The following is a 17807-nucleotide window of genomic DNA, read 5'->3' on the forward strand; positions in this document are numbered from 1 at the left end:
GGCTGTTGTCATAATACCAATTATTATTATTTCAATGTGTTATCCAACATTCATTGTACTATACGTACTGTATTGGAAAATACAATATGGTTGACAAAAGGAGAAATTAGAGGATTAGTAGAGGGTTTGTATGACAAGCCTTCTTATATCTCAACAATTACTATTGTGCTACTGTGCATGGCCGGCTACAGCTATGTTGGACAACTCATTGTCACTTTGTCAAATGTTCAGGTAATGTCTCTTTGGTAGTCCTACTTAGTAGGATTTTTTGTGCCCTTTATCAGGAGGCTTTTGATAGTAGTGTGGTTGTATAAAAATTTCAACCCAATGTTCAGGGTATGTCATCTCACAGATGTTGTTTAATCTGTAAAAAGACTTGTATGTACAGGTTCAAGTTAAAATGCTCAAGATATACATTGTCTGTCAAGGCAGTATGTGTGTAGTTCAGGATGGATTTGATAGTATTAGGTTTTACTAAAAATAAGATCAGACAGGAGCAATGAAAAAAAGGTGAAGGGATTTTAGTATTATTTGTTGCGTTTGCCCAGCTAATGGCCATATCTCTGTTAATGTTACTATAGGAAAATTTTCGTAAATCTGCTTTTTCCACTTAATTATTTATGGTAAGAGGGATTGGCTGGATACGCTGAGTGAGCATACCTGGTCATTCCTAGTCAGTTACCTTGCAAATGCTGAGGTATGAGGACCTACAACACATTGCTCTGTGATTTAACTCATTATTTTCTGTGTTTTTTTTTTAAGTTATGGAATCTGGAAAGAGGAACAGTTTCAGGTTTACAGTAGTATATCTAGCTGTAAGAATATAAAACTGAAATAGATTCCTATCACGGAAAGGTTGAAGGTAATGGTAAGGCTTTGTCTATGTATATGGTGTTTGAAGACTTTGACATCAAAAGTTCTAGTTACTTTGATATTAAAAAGTAAAAAGATGAAATTCAACAGTACGGTAGATGTATGTCAAATCCCATGGATTTTAAAAGCAGTAAAAAGAGAATGACATCATCTAATTATGAGACTTAGGTGGAGCATTTTGTAAGGGTTACAAACAAAAAATTTATATTGCTGTCAACGTTTTAGGTGTCGACCATTCAAGATACCGAATCCTGTCTCGCCAATTTTGAGACTTATCTTTTGGTAAATCATTTTCAAAGTCATTAATACATAAATACATGTGGTGTTCTAGGAGATATTAAAATACTAATAAAATTTATGTAGATTTATTTAGAAATGGTAGTGTGTGAAAAAGTGTTTACTACTTTGGCTGTTGCTAAATCTCCACCACTGTCTCCAACACAGCTTTACCATAGTGCAAGTTAATGAACAGCAAAGAAACTTTATTAAAGTGCTTTATTATTTCTTACTTATTCATGGCTTTATCTTAAAACATACATACATACATATACCAAGGCACTTCCCCCAATTTTGGGGGTTAGCCGACATCAAACAAATGAAACGGAAAAGGGAACACTCCTCTCTACGTTCCTCCCAGCCTGACAAGGGACTCATCCGAGTTCGACTGGTACTGCCAGGGGTGCCACAGCCCACCCTCCCCCGTTATCCACCACAGATGAAGCTTTATAACAGTGAATCCCCTACTGCTGCTACCTCCGCGGTCATCCAAGGCACCGGAGGAAGCAGCAGGGCCTACCGGAACTATGTCACAATTGCTCGCCATTCATTCCTATTTCTAGCACGCTCTCTTGCCTCTCTCACATCTATCCTCCTATCACCCAGAGCTTCCTTCACTCCATCCATCCACCCAAACCTTGGCCTTCCTCTTGTACTTCTCCCATCAACTCTTGCATTCATCACCTTCTTTAGCAGACAGCTATTTTCCATTCTCTCATCATGGCCAAACCACCTCAACACATTCATATCCACTCTAGCTGCTAACTCATTTCTTACACCCGTTCTCACTCTCACTACTTCATTCCTAACCCTATCTACTCGAGATACACCAGCCATACTCCTTAGACATTTCATCTCAAACACATTCAATTTCAGTCTCTCCATCACTTTCATTCCCCACAACTCCGATCCATACATCACAGTTGGTACAATCACTTTCTCATACAGAACTCTCTTTACACTCGTGCCCAACCCTCTATTTTTTACTACTCCCTTAACTGCCCCCAACACTTTGCATCCTTCATTCACTTTCTGACGCACATCTGCTTCCACTCCACCATTTGCTGCAACAAGACCCCAAGTATTTAAACTGATCCACCTCCTCAAGTAACTCTCCATTCAACATGACATTCAACCTTGCACCACCTTCCCTTCTCGTACATCTCATAACCTTACTCTTACCCACATTAACTCTCGACTTCCTACTCTCACATACCCTTCCAAATTCTGTCACTAATTGGCCAAGCTTCTCCTCCGCGTCTGTAACCAGTACAGTATCATCCGCAAACAACAACTGATTTACCTACCATTCATGGTCATTCTCTTCTACCATTTTCAATCCTTGTCCAAGCACTTGAGCAGTCACCTCTCTCACCACTCCATCAACATACAAGTTAAACATCCACGGCGACATCACACATCCCTGTCTCAGCCCCACTCTCACCGGAAACCAATCGCTCACTTTATTTCCTATCCTAACACACGTTTTACTACCTTTGTAGAAACTTTTCACTGCTTGCAACAACCTTCCACCAACTCCATATAACCTTATCACATTCCACATTGCTTCCCTATCAACTCTATCATACGCTTTCTCCAAATCCATAAACGCAACATACACCTCCTTACCTTTTGCTAAATATTTCTCGCATATCTGCCTAACTGTAAAAATATGATTCATTCAACCCCTACCTCTTCTAAAACCACCCTGTACTTCTAATATTGCATTCTCTGTTTTATCCTTAATCCTATTAATCTGTACTCTACCATACACTTTTCCCACCACACTCAACAAATTAATACCCCTTGAATTACAACACTCATGCACATCTCCCTTACCCTTATATAGTGGTACAATACATGCACAAACCCAATCTACTGGTACCATTGACAACTCAAACACATATTAAACAATCTCACCAACCATTCAAGTACAGTCACACCCTCTTCCTTCAACATCTCAGCTCTCACACCATCCATACCAGATGCTTTTCCTACTCTCGTTTCATCTAGTGCTCTCCTCACTTCCTCCTCTCTTGTAATCTCTCTCTCATTCTCATCTATCTCCCATCACCGGCACCTCAACACCTAAACAGCAATTATATCTGCCTCCCTATTATCCTCAACATTCAGTAAACTTTCAAAATATTCCGCGCACCTTTCCCTTGGCTCCTCTCCTAATACATGTTACGTTATATATTATATACACAAGCACATTCATTAATTTTTAGTATAGTATATTTCATCAACCAATAAATAGTTTGTTCCTATTTTCGATTCCTGGCGGATGATCTTACTGGAATCACTATGGACCGGTAGGGTCACTTGCCTTAGCTAGATAGGCACTGTGCATTACAAGGAACTGGCTATCCTTTGATGAATTTAGCCAATGAATCCTCTATGGATTTAGTCAGTCTGTGGAAAGAGAAAATGACAGAATGGCTCCCAGTCCCGGCGTACCTGGGTGCCAAGAATCTCCTTGGTTATGAATACTAAAGAAAAATTGAAAATTGGTAATTGGAATGTTAGAACCATAAATCAGATGGGGAAGTTACAGAAAGTGGAGGGAGAATTTATGAAATATAGTTTGGATTTCTTGCCCCTAAGTGAAACATATTGTAAGGGGGTTGGTAAAATCTTAGACCAAAGCAATATATATATATATATATATATATATATATATATATTTATATATATATTTATACTGTATATATATATATATATATATATATATATATATATATATATATATATATATATATATTTATACTGTATATATATATATCTACTCAGGAAGAATAGATAGAGTTGGAAGAGGAGTAGGAATGATAATGACACCAAGAGCAGAAAAGGCATTAATGGAATGGAGAGCTGTACATAGTAGATTGTTATTTGCAAAGTTTAAATCAAAGCAGTGCAATATGAGTATTATAATAGTTTTCTGTGCACCAACAAATGATTCCCTTAAAGAAAGAAAAGATTAATACTATGAAGAACTGCAGTTTAATAGATGGGATCCCAGAGAGATATATGAAAATTGTAATTGGTTATTTCGATGTTAAAGTTGGAAGGCGTAATCAAGGTATAGAGAATGTGATGGGTGTTCAGGGTCTCGGCAAAATTATCAATGAAAATGGAGCACATTTTATAAGTTTCTGTTCAACAAAAAAGTCTTGTTATTGGAGGTACTCTTATCTAGCAAAAGGACATCCACAAATATACATGGACTTCACCATGTGGCAATTACAAAAATCAAATAGATCACATAGCCATTAATAAAGAAAGAAGGAGGACTCTGAGCAATGTAAGAAGCTATAGAGGTGCAGATATTGGTAGTGATCACTAGCTCCTCATTGCCGCACTGAAAGCACCCAACAGAAATGCAGATATTGGTAGTGATCACCAGCTCCTCATTGCCGCACTGAAATTAAAACTGAAGAGCACCCAACAGAAATGTAGATAGAATACTTAGGTTTGATGCCACTAATCTTCTAGAAGATGAGCACAGAGAAACATTTGCTATTGAATGTAGGAATCGATTTGCAGTCTTAGAGACTTTAAGAGATGAAGAACAAATAATTAATGATGAATGGTGTGAAATTAAGAACATATATCAGTCAGTTGGGTGAAGTTTTTGGGACATGCAGTTACAAGGAGAAAAACATGGATATCAAATGATACTTGGGATACTATAAAAAGGAGACAAGGACAGAAATTGATTGTTGAAAGTTTACGAGGAAGTAATGAAAATTACAAGGTAGAGCATGCTAAGTATTCCAGTATTGATAGTAAGGTCAAAAGAAAAGCCAGGAATGACTGGAGAGAATATTTAGACAAGAAAGCAGATGAGGCTGACAAAGCTACGAATTCAGGATTGGCTATGGTGTAAGAATTACTCATAGAATTATTAATGATGAAGAAGCATATACCTATCAAAAAGAGAGGTGGATCTATCATAACAACAGAAGATGAAGAAAGGCAACATTGGATGGAAGACTTTAGTGAGGTCATGAATAGGAAATATGAAGGGAATAATTTGATTGATATACCTGTAGCTGAGGAAGACCTTGATATACCCATGAATAAATTCAGTGTGTTTGAAGTCAAAGTTATTATTAAAAAATTCAAGAGATGGAAAGCCCCTGGATACGATGGAATAACTGATGAGATGATACTGGCTCAAAATGAAGTGACTTCCAGAATACTTACAAGATTATTTTGTAGAATGTGGTATGAAGAGGCAAACCTGATGAATGGAAATTAGGAGTGTTGGTGTAGATGGCAAAAAAAGATCTGAGAGATTGCAATAGTTACAGAGGCATCACACTTACGTCAGTTGTCATGAAAATATTTAGTATGCTCATTCTAAAGAGACTAGATTGATGAAAAAATGAGAGATAAACAAGCAGGATTTCAAAAAGGTAGAAGTTGTACTGACCAAATTTTCATTTTAAGACATTGTACATCAATGTGTAGAATATAGAAATCCACTTTTGATGGCATTTGTGGATTATGAAAAAGCCTTTTATAATGTGCACCGGACAATTTTGTGGAGAGTCCAGCGTTATTATGGAGTTCCTCGTAAATATGTAATTTTCAATATTTAACTTAGCCGGTGATTATATAGCTGCAACTCTGTTGCCCGACAGACAACTCTACGGTAAAAACTCGCCAGCGATCGCTACACAGGTTGCGGGTGTGCCCAACAGCGCCATCTGTCGTCCAGATACCCAGTACTCAATGTAAACAAAGACTCAATTTTCTCTCTGTCGAGCTATCGACAAGACGTACTTACTCGCTGTTGCTAAACTGGAGTTTTTTCACAACTAATTGGTGAAGTACTTTATTCTAGTTTTGAGCTTTCGCTATGCAGGTGTTTTATCTTCATCTTAAATCTTGAACTCGTTTTGGATAGATTTTATTATGGTGACAAAGAGAGTATGGACTTTCTTTCACTTTTAAATGGCCGACCCTTCCCTTAGACGGAAGTGTGTTTAGGCTTTTAGTGATTATATCACGTTATAGATTTTCCTCTATATATTTTATATCTCTCCGCCTTTATTAGGCCTCTTCGATTAACTTTCCATTTATTATAAACATATAAAAATAATTTTAATGTTTTGTTTATATAGACCTTTCCTGAGAGTAGGCGGTCCTAACTTGGAAACCGAAGTTAATCAACGTTGAGCCCTTTATATCGTAATTAGCTTTTAAAGAGCTAAGGATTTAAAACTTTTTAAATGTAATATTTTATGAAAGAATTTCTTTGATAGTCTTCGTACTGTTTTCAAAGATGAACTAACGTTTAGTTTATTTATGCTACGAAGTTGTTGACGTTCAGGACGTTCAACATGCGCTCTATCGTTACGATAGAGAGAGAGTGTATCACGGTTTCACTTTGCAGTAAGAGTAAATCGATTCTGACGTTTTGTTCATTCTTTCTTAGCTTAAATGTTTTAAATTCTATTTTAAAGGAACTTTTTATTTGAAAAACCTTTCAGTTTTTTTCCTTTAGTCAAATAACATGTTTTTTTTGACGAAATATAATTGGGCTCTTCTCTTAGGTGCGAAATCAAGAGAGAAAGAGAGAGAGAGATAGAGTCGGAGGGAGAGAGAGGAGAGAAAACGTTCCATTCAAGCGGGTAACGTTATTCTCGAGTTACTCTCGTCCCTAGTCGCTGTACGGGGAGGAAGGATAAAATGTTTTAGTTTTTTATTCTCATCCCCAGGCTATGTGCGGTGAGAGATTGAAAACGTAGTTATATGAACTAGTGTTTAGTCTCTTTCCCAGCCACTGATTTTTTTATCTTAAAATATGTTTTCTGTTTTTTGCTGGTATTAATGAGCTTGCATTATACGACTGATTTCGCAATTACTACCTTTTAATGAAGGGTAGAATTGCGTGTTTCAGGTAGAAATCAGTAAAAGTTTCGATTTCAGTGAAATAAGTGCAAAACAGAAAATCGAAGTGATAAAGTGATATGCGCAAAGTGTTACAGTGTTGCGTCCGAGGGTTCGTCTGTTCGTGCCTGTCGTTCACCTAGTCCGGGACCTCTTACATGCTCCCAAGCCCAGGGGAGAAGTAATGTCAAACGACTTATGGGTTCGAGAGGCCTTGACCAACGAACAGACGTTTTCCCTCTATGGTATCGGGTGTATCTTACCAAGATCTCCCCTACCATAAGACGAGAGAGACGTTGTTTCTCCTCGTCATCCGAAGGCTTTTCGCATAAGAAACCTGTCACAAGGTTTCGAAGCCCTTAAGCGAAAGTCAGTTCTTTCAGGACAGGTCCAGCGTCCTGGTTACAACCATTAGGACAGCTCTGACCCTATGCAGTCATCGGATAACTGCTCGCCGCCTAACAAAAGCGTAACACAGACTCCGAGAGTCTTTTTTTGTAGGCAAAGTGTTGCGGTCACAGACGTTACCCTCGTCTCTTACCACAACCATTTCCGTTGATCCTTAATGGGTTGTATGGCAAGACATGCAGTATATGCTTGCCTCCCTTATGGAAGACTATTCTGCCGATTAGTCCGTTGAGTCTAGCCGTTTATCTCATCGATATCCTGGCTTTCAGCCAACCTAACGTTCCTTTGTGCTTACTGTTGACGTTGGCGTAGCTTAGTCACGTCAGTCAGGTTGTTTAGAACCACACTCTATGCGGTCTCGTGTGGTTTTTCAGCCGCATTTGGACGTTAGGCCACTTGCTGATGCTCCTGTTGACGTTCAAGACGTTCACTAACAATCGGAGTTGACTTGTTTTGACGCTGTGCGTCAACCTCCGCATTCTAGAGTTGTTTTGACTGCTCAGTCTAGGCAGTCAAAGCAGTCTCGAGTGGACGCTGTGCGTCCTCACGCACCTGTTGTGGTTGACAGTTCAGTTGTTGACAGTTCACAGACTGTCAAGCAGTTACATGACGTTGCGTTCTGGTCCGCTACTAATGCACCAGTGAGTGTGGACTCTGCTTGTAAAGCATTGCCACCACGGTAGGTCTCTCCCTTGCTTGAGACTCAGCTTTTATCGGACAAGGTTCCTGTAGATGAGGAAGTTGCTGTTCCCCCTCCTACTGATATTCCCTTGAGGACTCTGTCAGATGGAGAGGAGCCTAAAGCTGCTTAGCCTCCTATGGACTTTAATTAAATCATGATGATTTTTTTTAAGGATCTTTGTCCGGATCTTTTTGTAACTGCTGCTCCTCGTTCGCCTAAACGTCAGAGCTTACACTAGGCCTAGCTACTTCGAAGCCGTTGTTTTTAAGCTAGTGCTCTCTCGCTTTCCTAGAGAGCTTTACGTTGGCTAGGCGACTGGTTTTTCACCAGGAGGAGTTTGGGGGATACAGCCTTTGCTTTCCCTTCTTTTAAACTGGTTTATAGAGCGAGAGTCTGATATGACACGAGAGAAGTTCTCGGCTTGGGAGTTCATGCCTCTGCCCAGATTGACTTCTCAATTCTCGTAGACTCTCCCTGGCGCCTGGCCAGGAGACGCTCCAAGTTGTTTACAGGTCAACTTCACAGCTGTTTTCGAGCCTTTGAAGTTTTGCTGTACAATTATGTCACGCATAACAAGGCTTTCAGGGATGGTAAACGGTACCGCCTCAGTTGCTAACCCCGTCTGTTGCCACACCTGCTCCCGTAGACCCTAAATGGGCTTTGCTGCAAGACATGCAGTCCAAGCTTGCGTCCTTGATAGAGGACTTTAATGCGGAGAAGGTTGCTACCGAACCTTCTGGCCAACAACCTTCCAACCGGTCGGTTGTGCGCCCTGTTGACGCTGAGGTAACCTACTCGCGTCTGCCAGTTGAGGTGGTTCCTCCACCGATGCGACCCAGTGTGGGTTGCCAGCCGCACGTTGACGTTAAGCGACGCTCGGAGGTGGTTGTTGACGTTCAGGACGTTCAACAACCAGCAGAGGTGACTTGTTTTGACGCAGTGCGTCAACCTCAGCAACCCGGTAGGGTGTTGACTGCACAACCCAGACGGTCTAGACAGTCTCGGGTTGACGCTGTGCTTCCTCGCGCACCCATGGTTGTTGACAGTTCACAGACTGTGCAGCAGTTCCATGATATTGCGTCCGGCTCCGTCACGCATCCACCAGTGCGACCGGACTCAGCGAGCCAGACGTTGCCCACTCCGTTGCCGTTTTCTCATCAGTTTTCGGATGAGGAACCCTCTGATGAGGACGTTGCTGAACAACAAGACGATCAGCCCCCAGAATAGATCAAGCCCTGCTATCCATCCAGAAGATGCTGAAGAAGGAACGCTGCTCAGTCAGGCTGTGGATGAGTCTGGTAGGGACGCTGTCATCCGTGGAACAATTTGTGTCACTAGGAAGACTACACCTCCGTCCTCTTCAATACCATCTAGCTTTTCACTGGAAAAAGGACAAGACGCTAGAAGCGGTCTCGATCCCGGTTTCCGAAAAGATAAAGTCTTGTCTGACTTGGTGGAAGGACAATATCAACCTAAGAGAGGGTCTTCCCCTGGCTGTTCAGACTCCCAACCACGTTCTCTTCTCGGACGCATCGGACGTGGGCTGGGGCGCGACACTAGACGGTCGGGAATGCTCAGGACTGTGGAACTCGAGTCAGAGGAGCATGCATATCAACTGCAAGGAGCTGTTGGCAGTACATCTGGCCTTGAAAAGCTTCAAGTCTCTCCTTCGAGGCAAAGTGGTGGAAGTTAACTCGGACATCACCACGGCCTTGGCGTACATCTCCAAACAAGGAGGTACCCACTCACTGACGTTGTACGAGATCACAAGGGACCTGCTCATCTGGTCAAAAGGTCAAGACATCTCCCTAGTAACGAGGTTCATCCAAGGCGACTTGAACGTCATAGCAGATTGTCTCAGTCGGAAAGGGCAAGTAATTCCAACCGAATGGACCCTCCACAAGGATGTGTGCAAGAGACTTTGGGCTACTTGGGGTAAAACCATCCATAGATCTCTTTGCAACCTTGCTGACCAAGAGGCTTCCAGTCCCGGACCCAGCAGCAATACATATAGATGCTTTCCTCCTAGATTGGTCACATCTGGATCTCTACGCATTCCCACCGTTCAAGATTGTCAACAAGGTACTGCAGAAGTTCGCCTCTCACGAAGGGACAAGGTTGACGTTAGTTGCTTCCCTCTGGCCCGCGAGAGAATGGTTCACCGAGATACTTCGATGGTTAGTAGACGTTCCCAGTAGTCTTCCTCTAAGGGTAGACCTTCTACGTCAGCCACACGTAAAGAAGGTACTCCAAAGCCTCCACGCTCTTCGTCTGACTGCCTTCAGACTATCGAAAGACACTCGAGAGCTAGAGTCTTTTCGAAGGAAGCAGCCAGTGCGATTACTAGAGCAAGGAGAGCTTCTTCCATTAGAGTCTACCAATCGAAGTGGGAAGTCTTCCGAGACTGGTGCAAGTCAGTTTCTGTATCCTCGACCAGTACCTCTGTAGCTCAAATAGCTGTTTTTCTCTTATACCTGAGAAAAGGACGATCCCTTTCAGCTCCCACTATCAAGGGCTACAGAAGCATGTTGGCATCGGTCTTCCGGCATAGAGGCTTAGATCTTTCCAAACATAAAGATCTGCAAGACCTCCTTAAGTCTTTTGAGACCACCAAGGAGCGTCGTTTGGCTACCCCTGGATGGAATTTAGACGTGGTACTAAGATTCTTCATATCAGACAGGTTGGAGCCGTTACAATCAGCCTCCCTGAAAGATCTCACTCTTAAGACTCTTTTCCTGGTATGCTTAGCCTCGGCTAAAAGAGTCAGTGAGATTCATGCCTTCAGCAAGAACATAGGATTTTCGTCAGAAAAAGCCACTTGTTCGCTACAACTTGGTTTTCTAGCCAAAAATGAGCTGCCTTCTCGGCCTTGGCCTAAATCTTTCGATGTCCCCAGCTTATCGGAGATCGTAGGCAATGAACTAGAAAGAGTCTTATGCCCTGTTAGAGCTCTTAAGTTCTATTTAAAGCGTACTAAACCTTTACAAGGCCAATCTGAAGCTTTATGGTGTTCGGTTAAGAAACCATCCTTGCCTTTGTCAAAGAATGCTTGGTCAGACTTTATCAGATTGTTAATACGAGAAGCTCATTCACATCTGAGTGAGGAAGACCGAACTTTGCTTAAGGTGAAGACGCACGAAGTTAGAGCTGTAACAACTTCCGTGGCCTTTAAGCAAAATATATCTCTGCAAAGTATAATGGACGCAACCTATTGGAGAAGCAAGTCAGTGTTCGCGCCATTTTACTTGAAAGATGTCCAGTCTCTTTACAAGAACTGCTACACACTGGGACCATTCGTAGCAGCGAGTGCAGTAGTGGGTGAGGGCTCAACCACTACAATTCCCTAATTCCATACCCTTTTAATCTTTCTCTTGAAATGTTTTTATTGTTGTTTTTTGGGTTGTCCGGAAGGCTAAGAAGCCTTTCGCATCCTGGTTGATTTGGCGGGTGGTCAAAGTCATTTCTTGAGAGCGCCTAGATTAGGGGTTTTGATGAGGTCCTGTTGTATGGGTTGCAACCGTTGATACTTCAGATCCTAGGGGTCGATCAGCATCCTAAGAGGATCGCGAGGCTCCGTAAGGAAGACGTACTTAAAAGGCAGAGAAATTGTTCAAGTCGACTTCCTTACCAGGTACCTATTTATTTTGTTTTTGTTATTTTGATAACTTCTAAAATGAAATAAAAACTCTTAGCTCATAAAAGTGTAAACATATATTGCTGGTCTCTACCCACCCCCCTGGGTGTGAATCAGCTATATAATCACCGGCTAAGTTAAATATTGAAAAATGTTATTTTGATAATAAAATAAATTTTTGAATATACTTACCCGGTGATTATAAATTAAAGGACCCTCCCTTCCTCCCCAATAGAGACGCAGTGGGACGAGGAGAAAATTGGGTCTTTGTTTACATTGAGTACTGGGTATCTGGACGACAGATGGCGCTGTTGGGCACACCCGCAACCTGTGTAGCGATCGCTGGCGAGTTTTTACCGTAGAGTTGTCTGTCAGGCAACAGAGTTGCAGCTATATAATCACCGGGTAAGTATATTAAAAAATTTATTTTATTATCAAAATAACATATTTAGTTAAGTCTGTTCATGAGCATACCAAGTGCAAAGTTAATGTTAATGGAGTCCTATCAAACCAATTTCCAATGAATGAAGTGGAATCATTTAAATATTTAGGGACTGTGATTGCTAATACAGGATCTTTTGAAATTGAGTTTAATGAAAGATTGAAAAAAGCAAATAAGACAATGGCTAGGTTGAGTAAAATTTGGAAATCAAATCGCCTGAAATTACATATAAATATCAGGGTGTATATCAGTTGAGTGAGATCAGTTTTACTGTATGGACATGAGTCGTAGTATGATAATAAAACAATATCCAACAGATTTTGTAGATTTGAGAACAAAGCCCTCAGAAGAATATTGGGAGTTAAATGACAGGACAAGATTAGAAATGAAACCATAAGTGCGATTACTCTAGTGCCATATGTGGATGAATTCATGGTGAGGAGTAGATTGAGATGGTTTGGGCATGCACTTCGCACTCCCCAAGAGAGATTAGTTCACCAAACTTTCAACTGGGCTCCACAAGGCACTAGAAGAGTTGGAAGACCCAGGTCTACATGGCTAAGGAATATGAAGCGTGAAGTAGGAGATGATGAATGGAGAAGTATTGATTTAAAAGCTCAAAATATGAGACTAGTTGCAAAATCTGAGGCCATTTGTGTCAATAGGCATAGGAGGAGATGATGATGATGATGACATGCATACAAACTTTTCTTCTTGTAAAATAGGGAATGATTTCAGCATAACTTTAGTAGCCATTGAATTATTTCATGAGGTAGTTAGTAACAGGTGATGATCAAGGAGAGTAATCCTGCCTACTTTCTTGTCTAAGACACACTGTTGTGTCTTATCCAAAGGTTGTTTGATCTTTTTCTCTTTCTTTACAAAGTTAATGGTTATATGTTGGCTTCATGTCAATTATGGAAGTGAAGCAGGAATCTTGTGAATGCAGGGGAGAAGGTGGAGGCTGACATCTGTTCATGGTAAGATCAGTTTTGCTCACTATGCACTTCTTGTAGGGAGCATTATTGTTTGCAGTCATCCCCATGTGCCAGAGACAGCTCATGACCTCCCATTCAGTAGCGGGCGTATTCTTTGAGAAGGAAAAGGAAGACTAAGTCTTCTCCATCGTCATTCTTAACAAGGTCCAAGATGATGCTGAAGAGACTGTATGGGACTTTTCTCTCCTCATTGAATTTGTTAATCAATGAAACTCCTAAGTACTGTATATGCTACTGGCTTGGTCCCTTGGGAGAACTCAGATCTGCATTGGAAAGTTTTTCAGTATTTGGTGGAGAGTGGAATTCCGCCAATGATCACTGCATGTCAGCATGTACTGAAAGCTCTCCAATTGCCATGTAGACCACTGCCAATGAGTGTCATGTAAGAAAGGCTCCCACCCCAGTACAGTGAACTCTTGCTATTCGTGATTAATTTATAAAAACGGCCATGTATGTCAAAATCGCAGATAGGAAACTAATTTTTCTCATAAGAGTACATGGTAAATCTGTCTAATGTAGACCCCAAATCCCCAACTCTCTTCATATTTTAACTAGATAAACTGTATTTTACCTGATATAGATACTCTTAACTGTTTGTTCCTATGTGGATACAAACTTCTGAGTTATTTGAATAAATTCCATTTTCTACAACCAGGCAATAAGAAAAAGGGTTCGGTTGTATAATAATTGGTTACCTAGCAACTCCACTGCTGGGCAGTGTTGTGTGTTGTTGCGCAGTAAGCCTCACTTCTATCCTGGTTGCTGTTATAGGTTTTTTTTTTTATTGTCACTAATTGTGCTCATCGCTATCTTTGCTACGATTATGTTTGTCAATGGCTAGTGTCTCTAGTGTCATGCAATCTTGTGTGATCTTGCCTTGGCCTTAATGGTCGCTCTTGTTGCGTTTTCAGTCGGGTTGATGTCGATCCTCACCCTTTCTGCTCCTCATGCCATGACAAATGATGATCTGTGGAATCTCCATACGAGTAATGTAGGGATTGGCTTTCCTAGTGGGAGAGATATTATTCCCAGTATAAGAAACTAACTAAGAGAGATTGTTCTTCCTCCTCTTCCAGTAATGGTAAGAAGTGTAAGGTCTTTTCTGCATCAAAAGTTATCCCCCACCGTGTTCCTTAATTTCCTGAGGCTTCTGAGGCTGAAGTTACGGAGGACAGTGGCTATAATGATAATTATGGATGAGCATAATTTTATAAATGTACAGTATTATCACCTAATATAGAACATGTGCCACAGTCGAGGCTTGTGACAAATCCCTTGGCTATGGCTGCTGCCCTCCCTGAGCAGGATCCAGTACCAGTATCTTTGGTCCCTGGTTATTCAGAAATGCATAGATCTCCCTCGCCTCCCACTAGTGTATTGAGTGGTAAGCCCTATACTGTACTGTATAGCTGGTTTTATCTGAGATGACTTTTCACTTCTGGGATTATCTCCAATCAAGGCATTGCAAATGCCCTCCCCCCATTCCCATACATGAAACCATAGAGTTAAGACTGCCATTTTTCCCCATACACAGGCAGCCCTGTTGGAGGATCCATTTTGTCCCTTTCCCACTCGTACACAGAAACTGGGCTTGCCTGTACCTCCAGGGTCTTCGTCACCGCTCTCCTCTTATGAGTTCTCTAGACTTGTCCCAGAACTCCCCATTACAATGTATTGAGCAAACTGCTCAGTAGTCGATTGTAACTACAACACAAATGATAATCCCTCGCCTATTAACCGTATGTGACACAGCCCCGACGTGTTCCCAGGCAAACAAATCTGTATACGTCACTGTGACCAAGCCTGATGACTTCACTGAACGCGCCACCATTTCCATGCATGATGATATTTCTCTGCATGATTGCTATGATACCATGTCACATGATAATGCATTTTCTGATCGTACTGCCACGACCCAAACTCTTATATGAATGGAAACCTGTTGTGGTAGTGTTCCATCATCAGCTTCGGCTCAGTATCGGGTAGCTTTGGCTTACAATCCCCAACAACCATTGGTTATTTGAAGGACAACCTGTTGCTTTACCACACCGTACTTAAATAAGTACCTTGCCTAATGTTCATAATGCTACAAATTTCACACTTTCCTTGGGACAACAGAAACATTATCTTTCCTGTGAATATTCTTTTCAGGGTCAGGATAGGAAAAGGGCACTGGAATCATTTCCCCACTTTTCCTTGAGTGACACCCCCATCTACAAGAGATGGGTTAGAGTAATTAGACACTGTAGTCATGGTCCTCATAGGAGGCGCCTGAAGTCACCTACCTCAGAGAAATCTTTTTCCTCTCACAGGTTGAGTTTGGAAAGAAAACTGTTATTCCCTTGTAAATTGCTTGAGGTAGAAACTTGTATGCCAGGAGTGAGCATGACTCTTCCCCCCCCCCCCCTGTTCTTTCTCTGCCTCCTATTCTCTCCATTCAGTGAGTGTTGTAAGGGAGAGGAAGGACGTTCGAGGAGACACTAAGTCTTCTAATGTGCCTATCTAGGTAGAACCACCAGTTATCCTTAAAGTGGAACTATCTTATGATAAGACTATTATTACTATTAATGACTCCAGAAAACCTCACTGTGCAAGCAGGCACAAGTTCAGCTGATTTAGCCACCTTGAGGTTTCGATGTCTGGTTTGGAGCATCACATTTCATCAAGATCATAAGCCTATTCTGTCACTTGGATGGCCTAGATGAGCCTCCTCGCCTGCAAATAGATATATGTACTTGTAGCTGTGAAAGAGAGAGTGAATGCCACTCAATGGAGACTTATCCACCTAAGGAAGATACCCATTTAGATGACTCAGAAGTTTGTATCCAATTAGGAATAGACTAGAAATTTATTTTTATTTTTTTTATTTTTCCTAGCTATACAAACCTGAGTCATTTAAGCAAAGGTCCAGCCTCAACCCCTACTGCATAACGACTCACAACACTGGTCAACCCCCCCCCCACCAGAATAGAGTAAGGCCTACTGCATAACAACACACAACACTGGTCAACCCCCCCCCACACACACACCAGAATAGAGTAAGGCCTACTGCATAACAACACACAACACTGGTCAAACCCCCCCCCCCCCACCAGAATAGAGTAAGGCCTACTGCTTAACAATACACAACACTGCCCAGCAGTGGAGTTGCTAGGTAACCATTCTTGATGCAACCCAACCCTTGTTCTTTTATTCTTGACTGGTCGTAGAAAATGGAATGAGGAATAACCCATTTAAATGTCTTGGGTTTATATAGCTAGGAAAAATACAAATTGTTTTTAAAATTTGTAGTATTAACTATGCCCTATTATATTTAATAACCCTGAGTATAAGAATGAAATTAACATCAATATATTATGAATTGTGGTGAGGAATTTGTGGTCATGCTTGTGAAAGAAACAATCTAACACAAACGGTTCAATTTCATCAGCATATCTCTTTCTCTTCTCTTTCTCTCTCACTCGCATTCCATACAATACATATACTGTATAGAAGAAGAAATAACAATATTTGTTTCTTAGAAAAGTGTCAATTAAATACAACACAAAATGAATCTTTACAATACTTAAATCTATTTTCAATGATAGTGGAAGGTTTAAAACAAGGCATTTCATTTTGTCAGCTGATCTCTAGTTTTAGCATACAACATTATCACATGCTAAAAGATAATTATTTTTAAAAAGTTAATTGTGCTTCATTAAAACATTTATGTACTTTTGCTTCCAATTTTGTGTACATTTTAACAATCAACAATTACTGCCTATTTTTTTTTACTCTTGGTTATAATCTTCTGATCTCAAACTGCAGCTATCGAGAATATGTGAACATTTAAGCAACAGAGTTTCGTTTATATTATTTCTTAAATTATTCAAAACATCTTCATAATGAATATTACATCAACATCAATATGTTATAGCCAACCATAGTTTTCATAGTTTGTTTATTAGTTATTATTATTAGTTATCACTTAGACATGAATATCTCTCTCTCTCTCTCTCTCTCTCTCTCTCTCTCTCTCTCTCTCTCTCTCTCTCTCTCTCTCTCTCTCTCTCTCTCTCAGGTCCCATACAATACTTACATATAGAAGAAGCAAAAATTCCTTAAAAAGTGTCAATTAAATACCACACACAAAATAAATTCATACTTTGTTTAAATCTATGTTTGATAGTAGGCTGGGGTTACAGCATTCAATTTCATCAGCTGATCTTTAGTTTCAGCCGACAAAATAACATACATACAGAAAGAAGTTTAAAAAAGTTACAGTTTTTTATGTTAACCGAGCTTTATTTAAGCATTTTGGTGCTCTTCTATTATAAATTTACGGTGCATTTTAATTGTTCCTTCTATTTTGGTTTGTTGTCAGCTGATCTCAAGGTGACGTTATTGTGAATATGCTTACATTTAATTAACCATATATCTTTTTATAAAATGTCCTAACTTATACAGTATTATTTGCTAATTTTAATTGTAAACATTAGGCTGTACTGTGTTTTTTTATTTATAACTAAATTTCACATTTTGACTCTCCTTTCGTGATTTTTGATACTGTAAAGTACAATATCATTTGCCAATTTTTAGTGCTAAAGTCATGTT

The 17807-nt window shown here is 40.5% G+C and overlaps 1 protein-coding gene across 1 annotated transcript in view; it reads left to right on the forward strand.

Annotated features, from left to right (window-relative positions):
- The window catches only part of LOC137656127 (small ribosomal subunit protein uS9m-like), a 102653-nt gene that overhangs the window by 56291 nt on the left and 28555 nt on the right, over positions 1-17807 (forward strand). The gene's annotated exons all lie outside the window — the stretch shown is intronic.

The sequence above is a fragment of the Palaemon carinicauda genome, chromosome 17 (assembly GCF_036898095.1).
Source record: "Palaemon carinicauda isolate YSFRI2023 chromosome 17, ASM3689809v2, whole genome shotgun sequence".
Classification (NCBI taxonomy): domain Eukaryota; kingdom Metazoa; phylum Arthropoda; class Malacostraca; order Decapoda; family Palaemonidae; genus Palaemon; species Palaemon carinicauda.